The 20,003-nt window shown below is 42.2% G+C and overlaps 1 protein-coding gene across 14 annotated transcripts in view; it reads right to left on the bottom strand.

The window, feature by feature from the left end:
* mical3a (microtubule associated monooxygenase, calponin and LIM domain containing 3a) overlaps positions 1-20,003 on the bottom strand; it is a 121,718-nt gene that overhangs the window by 79,771 nt on the left and 21,944 nt on the right. For 10 of the 14 annotated variants that reach the window (XM_036520570.1, XM_036520568.1, XM_036520563.1 and 7 more), the window contains exons 1-2: positions 13,519-13,577; positions 13,084-13,349 (exon numbers count right to left, since the gene is read on the bottom strand). The exons of 1 other annotated variant lie outside the window; for it this stretch is intronic. The gene's annotated coding sequence lies outside the window, so the exon portion shown is untranslated. Of the gene's footprint in view, positions 1-13,083; positions 13,350-13,427; positions 13,473-13,518; positions 13,578-20,003 lie in introns of those variants that run through there. 3 more of the 14 variants (XM_036520560.1, XM_036520574.1, XM_036520561.1) reach the window with 2 other exon arrangements.

Genomic DNA, 20,003 nt, shown 5'->3' on the forward strand with positions numbered 1-20,003 from the left:
CTGCCAGTCCCTGTCAGATATACAGCACTGACAGTAATCCTGAGAACTCTCTACACTATAAGTGTCTTATTCTATTCTGTGGGTGGATGCAGGAAAAGTTCAGAGATGCAATTGATGGCTTTATCTGAGACAGGTAACCTGGTAACAGGTAACCTAACTCAGATCTAAGAGCCCTCCAAAGCTGATGCGTGACCTCTGACCTGTGCAATGTTAACCCAGAGCTCCAGACACATTCCAAGAACCAGCCCCTTTAATGCAGCTCATGTCATCCGAGGAGATAAGCAGACCCACTAATGAAGGAGGCATGAAAGGCCATGCTCTATTTCAGGAATGCAAGAACAGCACCACAATGATCAACTACTGACTCCCTGGCACTTCACCCTCTCAACACACAGCAACTCAACCATGTACACATAGGACTCAATAGCATCACATGGAGGAGAAAGTGTATGCTGACAGAGGGGCAGAGGTGGATACTTTTACCTTCTTTTAGTAGGCTAGGCTACAACTGGCCAATAAAGCTCTCATCAGCGTGTAATTCCGCACTGATGACTTGCTGGCCTCTGGGCTTCACAGCTTTTTGTCTGTCTCATGGGGATTCCTTACCATAGTCCGGACTAGGGCTGGGCGATATAGGTGTTGAGATATATCGAATAGCTGTTTTTAGCACAATAACAGCTATCAATAACAGCTACAATAACAGTATGTGGTGTTAGGTTTCTTCCCGCATTGTTTTCCCTTAGTCATACCTGATGCGGGAGCACACCTCCAAAGCTCAGTGAATTGCTTCCGAAGCAGAAAAATATCACTTGTATCTATATGTTGGTTAACGTACCTATTAGCTTTGAAAAACACATAGCATATGTTTTCACTCTTTATCTTTGTAGCCATGTGTTTCTATCTACCACATGGAAGCAGCATAGTGCTGTTGCTGTGATATCAACATTGAATAGATACCAGTGGCGTTTTTTCCCCCAGAAGCATTTCACATGGCCTCTTAAAACTGGAGATGTGCTCCCACATCAGGTATGACTAAAGGGAAAACAATACGGGAAGAAACCTAACGCCACATACTGGGGATATCCATTATTGCCATAATAGCTATTCGATATATCGCGACGGCTATATCGCCCAGCCCTAAGCACTTGGTGAGTGTTTTATTCCTGTACCTTTCTGTAAGCTGCCAGGAGGTCACACTTCAATATTTTTGCATGTGAGGAGGCACTACTATACTAGAAAATATATTGTAGAATATGGCTGTGCGATATGACGATATATATCGTGTGATGATAGAAAAACGTCTATCGTTTCGTATTATACTCTAGCGTTTATTTCGTTGTGTGGCAAATCACACACTTTACAGCAATTTTTTTCATCATTTGGATGACACAAACAAACATGGAGGAGAGTGAACATGACATAGAACTATAGTTGAAAAGTGTTTTCTATTTACCTTTTTATTAGGGCTGTCAAGCAGGGGCGGCAGTGTAGCATAGTGGTTAAGGAGCAGGACTTGTAACCGAAAGGTTGCAGGTTCAATCCCCGCTGGGACACTGCTGCTGTACCCTTGGGCAAGGTACTTAACCCACAGTTGCCTCAGTAAATATCCAGCTGTATGAATGGATAACATTGTAAAGAACTGTAACCTATGTAAGTCGCTTTGGATAAAAGTGTCTGCCAAATGAATAAATGTAAAAAAATCTAATTACATGCTTTAATGTTAAATCACTGTTTCCTCAAAGCTAAAATTAGCTAGATTTTTTCCAATCTAGTGTTCTAATCTAGGTTTTAGCATACGCGCTAAATGGCTAATCACACTGGTGTAACCGTACGCATGAAAGTGTTAATTGAAAATTTGCACAAAGGTTCTAAATAAAAGGAGAAAAATGACAAATAAAAGGTAGCTACTTACATATTTGACTAAGTATATAATTCAAAATGTAATAAGAAATAGGCCTTTCCATGTGGTCGTTTTATATAAACTATTTATTTATTATATATAAAACTAATTTATTTATTTCCCATACGGTATACATTTTTCATATACCGCCACACCCTAGCATAGCTGAAACAACAGCTATAACGCTTCAATAGGCAGCAAATTATATAATATTGTTAGTTGCTAGAAGCGCTATGGAGCACTGTGCAGAGTGTATTGAAAGGGGACCCCTATTAACTGTGTGCACCCTTCTTACTAATGGTTGTATCTTTATAACACAACAATTAATTACACACACTTACTCTCTTTAACAGCTGTTATTGTGCTAAAAATAGCTATTAACAGGGCAAAACAAACATGGCACACCACAATTTGTGACACATAAACAATTTGCAACAACAGTGGCATATAGCATATGTTTTCACTCTTTATCTTTGTAGCCATGTGTTTCTGTCTACCACATGGAAACAGCATAGCGCTGTTGCTGTGATATCAACATTGAATAGATACCAGTGGTGTTTTTTCCCCCCGGAAGCATTTCACATGGCCTCGGAAAACTGGAGATGTGCTCCCGCATCAGGTATGACTAAAGGGAAAACAATACGAGAAGAAACCTAATGCCACAGGCCGGGGATAGCCGTTATTGTGCTAAAATAGCTATTCAATATATCACAACGGCTGTATCACCCAGCCCTAGTCTGGACCTAGCATATCATTGTTCAAGCACTGCAAAGACACCGCACTCCTGCTGGCTTCACTCACTGCTGGCCATGTATCCGTAGCTCTACATTTCTAAGGCTCTCTGGCTTCATTGGAAGAGCATTCTGAAAATCATGTTCCAGTCAACACCTTCATATAGCCTATCTTTACCTGAGGTAGGCAGACTTTGGCTGGAGGTTGTATGCACGTGCCAACAGACAACCAGAAGGATAAGCACGGTGACATTCTGACACATCAGAGCAAAATGTCAGGATGTCCGAATCAGAAACGGATCATTCTGTGTCTACAGTTTAACTGTGCTACCAATTTCATTACAGAGAGAAGAGTGGGGTACGAGAGAGGAGAGGAATGAGCTATGGGTTAACTATGAGCTAGCCATGAGTGAGAAGCGGAGTAAGGAATGATTTATAAGAGCTATAAGAGATGAGTGAGCTATGAATTAGCTATGAGTGAGTTATGGGTGAACTATAAGTGTGCTATGTGTGAAGTGAGGAGTGAGCTATGAGTGAAGAGTGAGTGAGGAGAAGCATGATCTAGGAGTGTGCTATGAGTGAGAAGAGGTGTAAGCTATGAGCAGAGGTGTAAAGAGTACTAAATTATTTTACTCAAGTCAAAGTACTGTTACTATGGTGAAATTGTACTAAAGTAACAGTAAAATTACTTGTGTAAAAGTCCACTCAAATAAATGTAAAAAGTAACTTATTTAAAATTTACTTTGAGTAAAAGTTACTTAGTTACTTTTTTAACTGTGTGGTTGGTGAGGTGCAGATGGATTGTCCTCTAGGACCTTTCCCAGGCAATGCAGACAGGGAAGAGCATGTATATAACATGTTATTTTTAATTTCAGATCACCTTTATAAAATAAATAAAGTGCAGCAACAAATTAAATTAAAACATAAAATAAACATTTGCATATAAACAACATTTGCAACATAAATATTTGCATAAATATTTTTAAATGGAATAAAAATAAAAATGATATAAAATAAAGTGCATTAATAAAAAATTTAATGAAATAAATACAATTAAAAACTGAAATAAAAAATAAACATGATATAAAATAAAGTATACTAACAAATTAAAATCAATTGCCTCCTCAAGGACATTACTTCTTGTCATTGGATTTAAAACACGTGTGGCGACAGACTTAATGAGACCAGTCACTGAAGTTTCTAAAAGCCTGAGAGGGTCCCCTTCTCAGCTTCAAACACCTTCACAGCTGCTTGGACCTCTGATAGAACTGACCTTAAAAATGTTAGGTATAGTACATTCTGAGGGTCACTGTACATTACATTTACATTTATTCATTTAGCAGACGCTTTTATCCAAAGCGACTTACATAGGTTACAGTTCTGTTATCCATTTACACAGCTGGATATATTTACTGAGGCAATCATGGGTTAAGTACCTTGCCTAAGGGTACAGCAGCAGTGTCCCAGCGGGGATTGAACCTGCGACCTTTCAGTTACGAGTCCTGCTCCTTAACCACTATGCCACACTGCCGCCCACTTTTTTACTTTTTACATAAAGTGTCCCCGCCATGTAGCAATGCTCAGAAGACTTTGTAAGGCCAAAGTGCAGCTTCAACTCATCCCACTGGTTCAGGATGCGGTCAACTGCGGGCTCAATGGACAGCCACCGCGTTGCATACACCCGAGTGATTTGCAGGGGCTTTTCTCCAATGTTTATTGTCTCATAGACTGCCCTGTAAGCATTCCTCCATTTAGAAGACACAGAAAACCAATTATATGTCTCCCTCAAAAGGTTCTCCACACTTCTTGGTATGGTGTCATGTGATGCATGACTGACAGCTAGCTGGAGAGAATGACGCGCACATCTAATGAGCGCAAGACTGGACAGGCCGTACTCATCCCAAAGGACTTGTAAACACCATTATTTATGCCAGCCATTACAGAGCCATTGTCTGTCCCAACGCCAATCAGATGTTCCTTTTTTAAACCATAAATCCATTAGTGCAGTCGCAATAGCCCTAGCATCACCACCCGTTAGATCAACCAAACCAAGATATGTGGAGTTGACCTGATTTTTATTCTCAATTAAGTCACTAAATGCTGCTTTGCAGGCTTCCCCCAAATGATCTATGGTTAGCAACGAGCAGGGGCACCTGCAGGATTTCTTCTTAGGGTACGCAGAGAAACCTGACCATGCACGTGCACATTGAGAGAGAGAGCTGGGAGAGAGAAACGCCACTGACTGATTAATGAATAATGAAATCTGGCCTACCTATTTGAAGTCTACCCTCCTTCTCCCGGTCGCACTGAATTGTTTGCGCACTTCTTCACTGTCTATTTTCATTTCAGGATGAATGTTCATAAGGGCAAGTCCAGTGAGTCTGCCGTCTGTCATCGTTGTAGCGGTGACAACAGACGAGACATTGATCACATAGCCTACATGAAGAGCATTTAGCTGGAAAATATATGAAGTGGACTTGCACATGATATATGAATATCAGTAAACATTCAGGGGTGGTCACCATGTCATGCCTGGTACTTAATAAAGTCGGTGTATCACAGTTTGTTGTTTTATAGCTACTTTCCACAGTGTGCCGAGAGCTAGCTGCAGGTGACTTACCTTGCAAGCTAGCTTGCTAATTGATACGCGTAGTTAGCAAGCTAATTTCTTCTTCGATAGAAATTGAAAAAAGCACAATAAATGCCAAATGTTAATAAATGCTCATGCTATTATGATCATACAATCAAAAAATGGTCTATACTTTAATTCTGTCAGACACAATTGTATCGTCTTTTACATGTAATATTTAGTGTAAAATCTGGCACAAAAATGCGCCAAGCTCCACCAGAGACATTTATAGGACGTTAGTTTCTGTCTTGGCGTAGGAGGTTCTTGGAGACTTTTTTTTACTCTGTAAGGGAGGCAATTAAAGTAAAATACCTCAACATAAACATACTTAAGTTAAGTATTATGCTATAGACAGTCTCAGTGACTACAGACCCATAGCCCTCACGTCTGTAGTCATGAAGAGTTTTGAGCGGCTAGTCTCTCAGCACATCAGAGACTGCCTCCCTCCCTCCTTCGACCCCCACCAGTTCGCTTATAGAGCGAACCGATCTACAGAGCGCCGAGTCATCTGGAGAACCGGAAGAGCTATGCGAGGATGCTCTTTGTGGATTACAGCTCAGTGTTTAACACAATCATCCCAGACATATTAGTTACAAAACTGTTCAAACTGCGGATCCCCTTCCCCACCTGCACCTGGATCAAACATTTTCTCACAAACCACCCACAATCTGTCAGACTTGGCCCCCACCTCTCCACGCCCACACTCAGCACTGGTTCTCCTCAGGGCTGCGTGCTGAGCCCCCTACTGTACGCCCTGTACACTCACGACTGCGCTCCGTCCCACTCAACCAACGCCATCATCCGATGGGGATGAGACGGCATACAGGGCTGAGATAGAGAAACTGTCCGTGTGGTGCTCAGAAAATAACCTGTCACTGAACGTCCTTAAAACAAAAGAACTTATCATGGACTTCAGGAAACACAGACAAGTCCACGCCCCTCTCCTCAAACGGAGAACGGGTGGAAACTGTCACCACCTTCAGGTTTCTGGGCACCCACATCTCTGCAGATCTCTCCTGGACACCCAACACCAAGGCCTTAGTGAAGAAGGCTCAGCAGCGGCTGCACTTCCTGCGTGTCCTCAGGAAGAACAACCTGGACAAGAAGCTGCTGCTGGCCTTCTATCACTCTTCTGTGGAGAGCATATTAACATACTCTCTGGGGGTGTGGTACGCAGGCTCCACAGCTGAGGACAGGAAGGCTGTGCGGAGGGTTATTAACACCGCCCAAAAAATTATCGGCTGCCCTCTGCCCACCCTGGACGACATATCCAGATCCCGCTGCCTCAGTAAAATTAAGGCCATCACAGGAGACTCCTCACATCCCGCCTATCACCTGTTTGACCTGTTGCCCTCCGGATGGCGCTTCAGGTAAATCAAGTCCCACACCACCAGACTAACAAATAGCTTCTTCCCCTGGGCTATACGGACTGCAAACAAACACTGACCCCCCCGCCCCCCCCCCCCAACCCTCTACCTCAATACAACTGTGCAATTCCACTGTGCACTTTAAGTAGTTTTTTTTTTTTTTTTTTAAAAAAGGCCATATCAACGCACAAGTTTTTCTTTATATTTCTTTTCGTTTACAATGTGTCTTCTTTTTTTTAAATTTGTAAATCTGTATTTCACTGTATTTATTGTATTTATTATATATTTTGTATATTTTTTATATACAAAATATACATGTCGCGTGCCTTATTTGTACTGTGTGTACATAAATGTTCATCAGTGCGCTGCTGTTGTAGACCACCCACAACTTCATTGCACCCCCACCGTGCAATGACAATAAAGTCTATTCTATTCTATTCTAAAAGTAAAATTACAGTTTTTAAAAAATACTCAAAAAATCAACCTTGTTACAGTAAGGATTGTAATTCGTTACTTCCATCCCTGGCTACGAGTGAGGACAGGTGTGAGCTAAGAGTAAGCGATGAGTGAGGACAGGAGTGAGCTATGAGTGAGGACAGGAATGAGCTATGAGTGAGGACAGGAATGAGCTATGAGTGAGGACAGGAATGAGATATGAGTGAGTTTTTCAACAGAACAGATTCAAATTCAAAGTCATATTTAAAAATTCAATGCCTGTCAAAAACGCCCTCTTCTGCAGTCACTGAAAGACACCAAAAATCATGTGTCTGCCAGCTCATCAATATTTAAATTTTTACAGTAGGAATCTTGGGAGAATGTAAAGATCAAGATCACAAGTCCTTTTAATGTGGAATGACTTGCTGCAAGATCAACACAGTATTTTCACTCAGATTCTAAGGTTTTTCTAGAGCTTTCCCAAAACATACCAGGACAAAAATATTAATCATTAAACAGTCACAAGTTCCAGTGGCGGCAAGGACGAAGCCTCAGACTGCAGTGCTTACACACACCACCTGCCACCGCCCCTACCGGGGAGCATAGCTGAGAAAGTGGACATGAAAGGGAGGTGTTGGAGAGGAAAGTAGTCCTGGATCCCAATGCATGCCACATGCCGGGCCACAGGTCGCAGCGGGGGGTGGGGGGGAATGGATCAGGGCTGTGCTCTTCCCTTTATCTCCCTTGCTTTTCAGGTCAGTAGTGCAGTGGTGCCCAAGAGCAGGTTCTCACACAGCTACTCTAACTGAGTGGCTACATGCTAATCAGAGGAACTCACTCAGACTAGGAATAAATATGTGACTAACATGTGAGCAGCTCTTGGAGCAGGACCACGTAAACACAAAACCAATCCAGAAATGTTCCAAAAGAGGGGCTGCTGAAGCAACATAGGGAGCAGCCTAAGAGCAGTAGGTATGCTGGTGTCTCTGTAGTCCTGTATGAGATTGACAGTGTTGGGTGGGTCTTCAGAGGGCTTGTTCTTGAATGTATAAGCTGTGTTTCACTCTTTTGGGTCCCATAGCTAAATGCTCTACCTCAAGCTCAGTTGACAAGGGTGCCAAGAGGTTGTCTCTCTGACAGCACGGAGGGCGATTTGAATCACTTAATTTCCCACCTTAACCAAGCAAAAATGTTCTGGCAGCCCCATGCTCTGAGTTCTTCTGCTCATGGGTCCATAACCAAGAGCCTACCAGCGTCCTTACACATCTTCCCTTCTAATGTGCTACTGCAAAAAAGAGCACACTATGAGAGCCGGCTCTGCTACTTCTGCCAGCCAGATCAAACCAGCAGGTTCAAAGGTCATATGGCTGGCACTAATGGAAACACTGCCCTCTCAGGCCTCAAGGACCTAGTTCAGACCAAACTGCACCTTCAGGCAGCAATCCATTTGAAGCAGATACTGGGTTTTCCATGCAGAACTAACACACAAATATCTATTTTCACATGCATTGGGCAGGAGTACCTGGCATAGGCAGAGTTTGACATTTGTGCTGGGGGGGAGCAAACATTTTTTAACTTACGTCAGTACGCAGTCCAACTATTGCATGGTGTGGTATGCATATACATACAATAACAGAAAAAAATAGTGCCAAGCTTGCCATTAAGCCAAACAACACAGCACATCAAATGAATGATGAATGCGCACACAACTGAAGCACACTAACCATGAAGTTAAAATCTGTTAAAAGTGAAATATCAATTTCTTTATATTATACTGTTAGGCTTTCATATTTCATGTACCCTTTTAAAACATTGTTAGTGTACAAGAACTCATTTTGTGCTAAATTGAAAACTATGAAATATGCATACTCACTCATATCCAACTTACAGCGTGCCACTGCACACATGCACACAAGTAGAAAATGCTCAGCAACAGTGTCGCCTGTTGTTACAGTAGGCTTTTAAAATATATACATTTATTAAATAACCAGCGTCCTACCTAGTGTAGAAGTAAACGCCTTTTGCGTCCCGCGTATATGTCAACTATCTTCTCAGGTGATAGGCTTGCTGTTATGTCGTTCTCAATGTGAAGGCTCAAAAATGAATTTATTATAAAACCAAACATAATAGAATTCAGATGTATCTTACAATCATTTTATTTTATTGCATTACTGTAGGGTCAGAATAATGCGTTAATTTCGATTAATTAATTACAGGAAAAATAACGCGTCAAAAAAAAAATTAGCGAAGATTAATCGCACTCTATGATGCCCCTTGAACTCATACGTCAATGTGCATTTAAGCAATATCACACGAGAGGAGTGCTGCAACACTGAATATCAGCTGTGTATTACAGCACAAACTCAAGTGTGATATTGCTTTTATATAACAATTCTACAAACAAGACTGTTTATCAAGTAATGATAATTTGAGACAACAAATTATGTTTTTTTGTAGTTTATTCGGCTCCGCCGACAAAAATGGTTTCTTCAGGATTACATTTACACGTTATCAAACAACACATAAACAGTTTCTTGACTGCAGGTTAGTTAGCTAGCTAACTTTCTTTCATACCCGACAGCAGGCTCGCCAGCTAGTTTTTATCATACACGTAAAGGCTAGCTATACCGTAGGCAAGCAAGCAACTTTTAATCATAGCGCACTACAGGCTAGCGAGCTACTTTTTGCGTACATAGATGGGCTAGATAAACAGTAGGCTTGCTAGCTAGCTATTGTTTATCATACCCAACTGCAGGCTAGCTAGGAATATTTTAAAATATTTTTAAATGCTTCTCAAGGCAAAAATGCAATTAATTTAGCAGGAAGCACATAATTAATTTGGTTAATTCTGGACCTATTTTAGACTCAATGTAGTGACATATTTCAGCCGCTGCCTCCCCGCAAATGCCACCTATGATACCTGGGTGATACAGGATCACCACAAGTAAAAACTTCTGCATCCAAGATGGCATCTGAGTAGGATCTTCCTAAGAAAAGAATGAACTGGCATAGTCTAAGGAGTGAAGTCTTACTGCCATCCCCCATTTCCTCAAACATGTCTGCCATCTCCTACAAGGAAATACCCCAGTAGGCTGAAATGTGTAGATGTTGCCATTCAAGGAAAAAGCACATAGCAACAGTGGAGTTCAAGTCCCTGGAGGAAAAAATTGGAGTAAAACCAAATAAAATGGCATTCTAACCACCTGAGATCTCCACTAGGCTGAGGACCATGTGAGAATAAACTGGTCCTTACTCTTCCATCCTGTACCTATCACTGTGCTTTTTCTGTGAAAATCCCTTTCCTTAACCCAGCTACCAAACCTCTTAGTTTGTGCTGTTAAAAATAGTGACTGCTGGGCTCACACAAGTTTATTTTAGGAACCTTTCTCTCATCCTTTTTATAATTGCTATTAAACTCAGGTAATCACCTATTCCCTCTGTGGCATTCCCTGTTGACTTGACTTCTGATTTCTTTCTGCTGTAACCTTTTATGGGCAGATGGTCTGTTCCCTTATATAGTATATTTGCTGAACTGCATAAAAAAATCAAATGAAATGTACACTATAAATATGGAAAACAAGGGCTTTTGCTTACCCACATTTGCCTGCACACGTTTGAGAATGTGCCTTGCAGGACTCCCTCAGACTAATTAATCGTTAACCTACGGCACAGGAAAACTGTTAATACAGTTAAAGGTGTCATTCCCACAATGGCCAAGAGTCTGCAGTTGTGGAACCTGATTAGTTGTCCCACAGGGGTATGACAGGTTACTTTACCCAAGGTCCTGTCGTCACAATGCTTCAGAGCATCTTCCAGATGAGCTGAACAGGGCACATCAGTGAGAGCTTTGCCTGTACTCTAACTGGAATTCACTCTCATGTGGTGCATTTTGTGAACAACCATGGCAATGGCGCACCATTTAAGGCCAGCAAGCACTGTGGCATTCAGGGCCGGAGCCGACAGCGGCCATTCCCTAGCTCTCGTCTGACCATTACAAGCGTCATTCCTCACAATGCGAGCTGCATTGTTACCATCCCTCAGCCCACCTGGGGACAGCTGATGAACCGCAGGGGGCTCATGGTGAGATTTCCTTTCATCCCCTGCTGTTTCCATGTTCCTTTCTCTTTTACGACCAAGCTCTCCTCCTACAAGGCAAAGAGTGGATGGACACTAACTACTGCTTTCTTTCTGTCCATGCACTGTTCCTTAACCATCTGGACTCCTATGGAGTCAGCCCACACGTTAGGCTCTCTCTGGAGAGTGGGACATCATGTATCCACTCATTCAAAAAGGACTAACTAAATTTTTCAAAATGGCCAATTTCATTTCTGCACTGTCGATGTACTCATTTTCATTATACCTTGGTTACTGTTTCATTCTCCATCTACTAAAATTAGGATGTATGTGACAATTTCACAATCCCAACACAAAAGTCCTTTCAATTCCTTTCTGAATTCAGCCAAAGTTAAAGTACCAACTCCAAAAATAAACCAGGGGCAGGACTTTGTTTCACACACTGGTAACAATTTCCCCTTCACATTTTCCTCTCCCATGGATGTTACCGTGAAGGAGAGCCACCACCCTCTAGTGACTAAATGTTAACTGTTAATCAAGTGTTAATTGTGTTCACCTGTTAATTTGTATGAGGACCAGCCTATTGGCTATCAAGCCACACAATGCAATAGTGTTGTCTCATGTCCATAACCACAGTAGCACACTACATACAACAGCCTTTCAGCTTTAATGCACACTACATCCAACAGCCCTGAGCCCTCTCTCTCGTGATCCTCAGAACACACTACATCCAACAGCCCTACACCCTCTCTCTAGTGATTCAGAGTGCACAATACATCCAACAGTCCTGAGCCCTCTCTCTAATTGCCCTCAGTGCACACTACATCCAACAACCCTAATCCCTCCCTCTAGTGAGCCTCAGTGCACTCCAAAGGCCAAAGTCTCTCTACAGATACATAGGGACTCTCACTGCACAATCAATACAAATGAGTATGGGGGGGGGGGCTCACAGGCTTTTGCTCTAATAGGACTAAACAGCAGATTTAGAACCTCTCACTTCATTCCTTTAAACAATTACAGAAATTAACGGTAATCTTGGTATCACAAATGGCCATGCAGTACTTGCTTACTGTACAATTTATAAAAACAAAGCTGAACTTGATTTGAACACGACTGGCTTATGCACACAGGTAAGACACAGAACTGAACTACATCAGAAATATTACTGCTCTCAGAGCTTCTACTATGATTGTCTGTCATAGTATTCTCTCTATTTATGAAGATGTAGACAACAACTATCTACAACACCTGAAATGCACCTCCGGAGAGGACAGCTAGAAAACATACTAACAATGAACTTCTCTGTCAGATTGGCTAAATATAGCCTACTACGTGCTGTGCAACGTATAGCAAGCGCGTACCAGCCCATGCATACATACTGTACTCCAGTAGTCTACTAAGAACTAACCAGTGATTTTCTAAATAATGCAATTTGTTTGAAAAAATAAAAATACTGATTGTCTGACGACACAAACAGTACATTATATAATTCGCACTGCTCACAATTGTCGACCAAATACAGATTAAAACTTGCTTTATTTTTATATATAATGATCACAACCTTTCTTTTTGAAATATACAGTATGACAGTATCTTAAATTATCTTACGTTAAGGCTCTTAAAACAGCGAAACAGTCACATCGTCAGCGCGATTCACAACAGATATTTCCCGTATCCACATTTGTTAAAAGGAAGGGGGCTGCCACCCGAACTCTGAAAAAATCAATCATGTGTGCCGCACGCATATCATTACCGAACGGACACATTTTAAGTTATGTTTGATACCCATTATCAGCATGCACCTACGGATCGTACGTTGCTTTGTCTGCATGAAGCAAACTGCGTGGATTACTTTACGACGACATGATTCATATTTGCGAAAACAAGTCGGACAAGGCGATCGTACAACACGTAAACGTAACATTCCAACAAAGTCGGATAGCTTACCTTTGGCAGATTCTGCAAAATGGACAGCTTTAATTATTTCCGCTTTCCAAAGCGTAATCTAATCGGTGGCATTTTAAACAGGTCCCAATGTTAGAAGATGAGCGTTAATCAAAATCAGTTTCTGGTTATTCCTTTATCTCCCTATCGCAGACCCTTGGTTCAATCCAACACGCCGAAACGAAGTCTGTTTTCCAGTTTAGAGGCTCAACCTGGTAGCACACAGAAAGCGAGGGCGCAATGCATCTCCGCGGAAAACGAGGGTTAACCTAGAGAGAAAAACAACAAATTAAACTTGTGGAACCAAGATAAGAAATTAAACTATGGTCTATCAGAAAGCAAATTACTAGGGTTAGGCTGGGGTCACTCTGATCAGCACGCGCAGATGTAGATATTGAGTAACATGTTAGAGCGACACCGTTGCATATGTGCACGCACCCCTTCAGTTGCCGGAGTTGCAGCAGCGTGTTTTCACAAAGCTGAAACCGATTCGTTTTCTCGGGAATGATGTTAAGGAGGCGGAGGAAGAGGGGGTGGTATAGTGAATGTAACGTAGCAAATGTGGATTTGCATAAGGATGCGGTACCATTGTACCGACATTGTAACCGCAAAAAGGACTGACTTCCATAGGCGGAGATTGACATTTGCGCTGGGGAGGGGCAAACATTTTTTAACTGACGTCAGTACACAGTCCAACTATTGCGTGGCGTGGTACGCATATACATACAATAACAGAAAAAATAGTGCCAAGCTTGCCATTAAGCCAAACAACACAGCGCATCAAATCAGCGCACACAACTGAAGCGCACTAACCATAAAGTTAAAATCTGTTAAAAGTGAAATATCAATTTCTTACAATCATTTTATTTTATTGCATTACTGTAGGGTTGTCAAAATAACGCGTTTCTATTAATTAATTATAGAAGAAATAACGCGTCAAAAAATTAACGAAGATTAATCGCACTCTGTGATGCCCCTGAACCCATACGTCAATGTGCATTTAAGGTGTTAAAGGCCTACTGAATATCAGCACAGCTGTGATTCGGCACTCAGCTTGCAGCCTCGATCGTACCTGCGACCGAAGAACAGCCGTGCTGATATTTAGTATAACAGCACGAACTCGAGTGTGATATTGCTTTTATACAACAGTTCTACAAACAAGGCTCTTTATCAAGTAGGCCTAACGATAATTTGAATGTCGTTTATTCGGCTCCGCCGACAAAAATAGTTCTTTCAGGATTACATTTACACGTGTTATCAAACAACACATAAACAGTTTCTTGACTTCAGGTTAGTTAGCTAGCTAACTTTCTTTCATACCTGACAGCAGGCTCGCCAGCTACTTTTTGTCATACACGTAAAGGCTAGCTATACCGTAGACAAGCAAGCAATTTTTAATCATATCGCACTACAGGCTAGCCAGCTACTTTTTGCATACATGGACAGGCTAGATTTACGGTAGGCTTACTAGCTAGCTATTGTTTATCATACCCAAGTGCAGGCTAGCTAGGAATATTTTTAAATGCTTCTCACGGCAAATGTTGATATATACGATTAATTTAGCAGGAAGCACGTAATTAATTTGGTTAATTTTGGACCTATTTTAGACTATGTAGTGACATACTTCAGCCGCCGGGGCCGGCACCGCCCCTCCTGCCTCCCCGCAAACTCCGCCTATGCTGACTTCAATTGATTCATCTGTAGCCTATCATTTTGAGTCAGGATTGGAAATTCTACAGACAATCTGTTTTCACAGTCCGCTGTAACGTCGGTGTCTGCTGAGAGGTCATTAGCGAGATTTGATCCATATTGCAGTACTGCAGACTGCCAAATAATTATCAGATAGTTAAATCAGACATGCATTCGTATAATTTATTAAAAATGCACGGAAGTGCATCGGAGCAAGAACTTGTCCGACATAGTGCGGCATCATAAACAGCAACATAGGGCCTACTAAAATAAAATAAATAGGCCTAAAATAAAACAAAACATTACTCCATTAATCCTTTCGCATGTACGGTCACACCGGTGTGATTTGCCGTTTAGCGCGTATGCTAAAACTGGTGTGATTAGAACACTAGATTGGAAAAATTCTAGCTAATTTTAGCTTTGAGGAAACAGCGATTTAACGTTAGCAAATGCTAACTGAAAACTATGAGAAGCTGAATAACGCTAATGAAAACATAACGAACCATGTAACGTAACATGCGCGCTACATAGCATAAAATAAGTTTTTATAAGCGAAAGGGTTAATAGCACAAGACCAGAGCAATCATTCGGGAACTTTCATGCCGCTGTTTACCGCCCCTTAATGGGGGAAAACAAGCCTCTGAGTTTGAATGGCGGCTAATGGAGTTCGCAGGTGTTTGAGAAGAAAATACACGAAAAATTAAAAAAAAAAAAAAAAAAAAAAAACGGTAAAAGTATAGTTGCAATGACATATCAGGAGAGTTACATTAGTACTTTGGCGGCTGATGACAGCTGCCGGTATTTAGATAAACTCGCGGTATTGGTGGTCAGTGTCCCTTTAGCCAAACATCGGGATGGATTAATGATCCCACTCAACGGCTGAAAGTATAATTCTTCTATGCCCCCCTGTTAATAATGTTAATAACGCAAAACTTTTTTTGCAAAACCTCGTTCCCATGTCCTCTCCCCCTTCAGTAGCCTGCACTAGCTTTTGACAGGTGCTTTTACAGCTGGTGCTGAGAGATGGGTGTATTATCATGATGCTAACTTTATTAACCTTTTAATTTGCATTCCTATTAGGATAACCAACACTTGGGAGACTTGGGAACACTTTGGAGAGCAGGGGGTTAAAATCGTTACAGCCTACTTTGTGTAGGCCTATTATGTGTCTAGCTATGTTTGCTGCTTTGCTGCAACCACTGCAATAGGCTGATATTACATTGACTGAGGTCGTTTTCCGATCTACTGATTTCTTTATTGTATAGCCCATTGTGTACAATAATTCACTATTAAAAATGGTAATTATAGACTAGACATATTACTTACCAGTTGTCAGGGCTCCGCCCCCCTAGCTGTGGTGTTTTTGTTTCTCCCTGTCCATGTGCTTTTTGTTTTTCCTTGTGTTCCAGCCCTGCCCCGCTCCCCGCCTGGTCCCCGCCCACCTGATTGCCCCATTACCTTCACCTGCCCGCCTGCTCACCTGCATCCCATCTCCTCATCAGCCCAGCCCTATTTCTACCCTGCTTGTTCCTGTCTTGTTTGCCAGTTTGTTGCAGTGTGTTTCGTACCTGTTTCGTTCCTGCAGTTTTTTGAATGTCTGGTTTCTCCGTGCTTGACTCTGCCTGCCCTTCATCTTCATTTTTCTGCCTGCCGTTTTGTCCCGTTGCCTGATCGTTTGCCTGCCCGGTTCCTGACCCTGCCTGCTTCTGTTACCGACCCTGCTTTTGTCCACGGACTGCCTTCCGGTTTTCGACCCTGCCTGCTTTTGTTGCGCAACTTGCCTGCCGTCATTAATAAACCCGCCTGGAACCTGAAGCTCTCTTGGTCTGAAACTGAGTCCTTGCCTGAGCCCTTACACCAGTGATGAAGTGTTTGCTGCAGACATAAGCATCTTTGCTATCGGGGTCCCATAGGTTTCTCTCGGGGTCCTCCCTCCGAATAGCCATATACTGTGTGATATATGGTAATACAGAAAAACGTAGGGGGCTACGTGACCTCGGGGAGTTCTGTGGAAGTGTACATGTATGTTGGTGTGCTGCCTGATGGTGATTCATTAAATCCAGCAAAAACTAAAAGTCAAAGTCAACTTTATTGTCAATTCTCCAATGTGCACAGGACATACGGAGGATTGAAATTGCGTTTCTCTCAGGCCCACGGTGACAATACAACAGTTTGACATAACACAGTGACACTGAGAGACAAGAACATCACAATTATTTACAGTGGTCAACATGAGGTTTCCATCAGTGGCACCAGGTCTGCAGTGAAGCTCCTGAGTCACGGGGAAAGGTCAACAGCTCGGCTTTCAGGGGCAGCACACAGCATGCAGCAATAAGCTGACATATCTGAGAGGATTCCACAACACAAAACACTCTAGGCCTTGGGGGTGTGAGGGGGTGTAGCCAGAATTTTGGCATGCTCCTTTTTAGCAGGGAAAGAGATAAGGGTGTAAAAATAACTCTTTATCTGGGGGCCTGAGTGTCCAGAGGCATGGGGGTTTTGTGCACTTGGGAGCTCCTCCGAGGAGTACAATTACCAGCAGAGAGAATCTGTCAGCTATCCCGGCTTTAAAGAGCAAGCCTATCCAACAGGGTCCAGACTGACAGGGCACTATGTATCTCTGAGGAGCAGCTCTGACTACCCAGGGCAGAGACCATCTATACTGCAGCCACAGGAGCCCTGCAGGACCTCAGCTTGCATTGTGTCATCTAAGAGCACAACTTTGAACCATAAGACCAGCACAGAGTTTACAAACATATTGAGAATACTGATGCCATAACAGATGACTCATGAACTGTTGATCAGATTTTATTAACAGCAATATCAGTATTTATTTTGTGATATGTAGTTTTAGGTTTGAAAAGTCTCATTTGTTGATGAGCTGGCCACAACAGTTCACATCCAAGGCCCATTCCAGAATGGTCACCATTACATCATGATACAGGAATTTCTGTAGACACAGTAAAAAAATATCTAGTTATATGTTTAGATGTGTCATCATAGTGATGAGAATGGGCAGAGGTCCATGCTTGGGCTGTGTGAGCTGCCTGAGTGTGACAATTTGTCTTGTTCACTGGGTTATGCTATTGTGGATGATTCTTTCCACACCCTTTCATTTCTCTTCTGCTGTTTCTACAGTACATTAACAGGAGCAATTAAAAGATATGTCTGCTCCCCTGTCACATCAATTTGCATGAGAAAACTCAGTCTGGCATTCCAAGACCATACACATTGAGGGATTCTGAGAAGCAGAGCAAATGAATCATTCTGTTATACGACAGCAGTATCTCATCTGTTTCACGTTACCACATGTAATAAATGTAAGAAAAAGAACACCATAAACTTCAGAGGAATGCTAAGGAAATTAGGCCAAATCACAAACACTGAGGGAAATTGGCTTTCTGGCCAGTAATCACTTCCACCCACAGCTAATTAAGACAGAGGGAGAGAGTGAGTTCACCTGGCTGGTGTGCATGGCATGGCCTTACCACAGGAACCCAGCTCATGCAGGTCAGCTTTTCATATAAAACCTTCAGACTGAAATAATGTCTGACTTAGAATGCTCGTTAATTGTTCTGGCAGCACCAGGGAAGAAAATAAGCCATCAACTTTAAATCCCATTCAAGAAAATCTCCTGTTGCCCAGGAGATATTGGACTGTACTACATTATGGTATCTACAGTTTTACTATGGAAATAAATAAACAGGATACAGGTATACAAGCTTTACTTGAACAGTGATACAGGGTGATGCAATGGCTGCAAAATCAGAAGTAGCTAAACCTATTGTCAATCCATGAAATTTGCATAACTATGTAGCTCCAAATATGAATCAGTGTGACTGATATTTCTGTCAAAATGTCTACTGTCAGAAAACAATGCATATTGTAGTTTTCTGTGGTTGATATGACTGCATCTCTGAAAGCACCTTTTTCAGACTATTTTATTGTTAACAGCTGCAATAATATTATAATATGGTGTGGTATAGCAAAGCTCTGTCCATTGTGCCCCTATTTTAAAGCTTATTTTTTGTACTGCACCCTGAAAACCAGCAAGTGTTGTATAGATTTGCGATATACTGTTTCCTTGGCAACCATCAGATATAGTTAAGAACTGATGAAAAGCTTTGCAAGGGCAACAATGTTTGGGGTAGTACCAAGTATAGTACTAAGAATACTAAACCCTTGTCACCTGTGAGCATATACTCTGAATATGCAGTCTTGAAATGTGTTCTCATTTGGCAGAGATTACACGGGAAATTGTGTCATTTCAGTTTCTGTAATCTAAATACAGGATGTGCTATGTCAGTCTGTTTTTACAGAATGATCAAATGGCCACTCACATCTTGTCTAACAGTGATTATCTGGTTACTGTAATCTTATATAAGGAGTTGTGATTGTCCTTGCACTGACACCAGCAGATGCACAACACCTGCTCTCATGTGTTCACAATCATGTTGCTTATGAGGGCCTGTCTGCATGTTCTGCGAAATGGCAAATGATTGTTAAGGCGAGGCCATTGAGGGCATTTTCCTCCCTCACATCCCATAACAAAGGCATTTCTGATGGGATCCCTCTCATTGTGCCAGATTGACCTGAATGTGGAAGATGGGGTTTGCTAATTAAGAGCACCCCAGAGGAGTGGTAACTGACTCCCTTCTGCTCAACAGCAAGGAAGCTGTCACAGCAGGTTATGGGAGTGCTCCGTAATGTAAAATGCTCTGAGGACAACAGATATCATGTGCCCAAACAGCACCCGGCTTTGTGGCCACATGTGGCACTTCTCCTCTGTGACATAATGCCGAGATGCAATGCATTCCCTTAGAAAGGTCTTCACTGTGTTAAGGAGTTCAAGTACACACAGCAAAAGGTCCTAATGACTTCACAGACAAAGAACAGAGCTTACAAAGAGCTTACAAAGAACACCTACAATGGATCATGGAGATCTGGGGCACTACAGGAGTCATTACAGAGTGCCGGAATGTTGTCCCTGCTGTGTGTAGGGTCTATACTCATGTATGGATGACATGGAGCATGGCACTAAGCTCTAGGTGTCCTTGTGTCTGGGGTGTCTACCCCACGCGTCTCTCACAGAAGTCTGGACCAGCGTGCATTGCCATGGCTACCAGGAGGGATTCTCTTGTGATTTGGTAGCCAAGTGCAGCACAGAGGCACACAGGACAGGCCCCGCCTTAAGGGAAAAGAGAGATTCCCCTTCCCCTCCGCCCTCTCCCACC

The sequence above is a fragment of the Megalops cyprinoides genome, unplaced genomic scaffold (assembly GCF_013368585.1).
Source record: "Megalops cyprinoides isolate fMegCyp1 unplaced genomic scaffold, fMegCyp1.pri scaffold_27_arrow_ctg1, whole genome shotgun sequence".
Lineage (NCBI taxonomy): Eukaryota > Metazoa > Chordata > Actinopteri > Elopiformes > Megalopidae > Megalops > Megalops cyprinoides.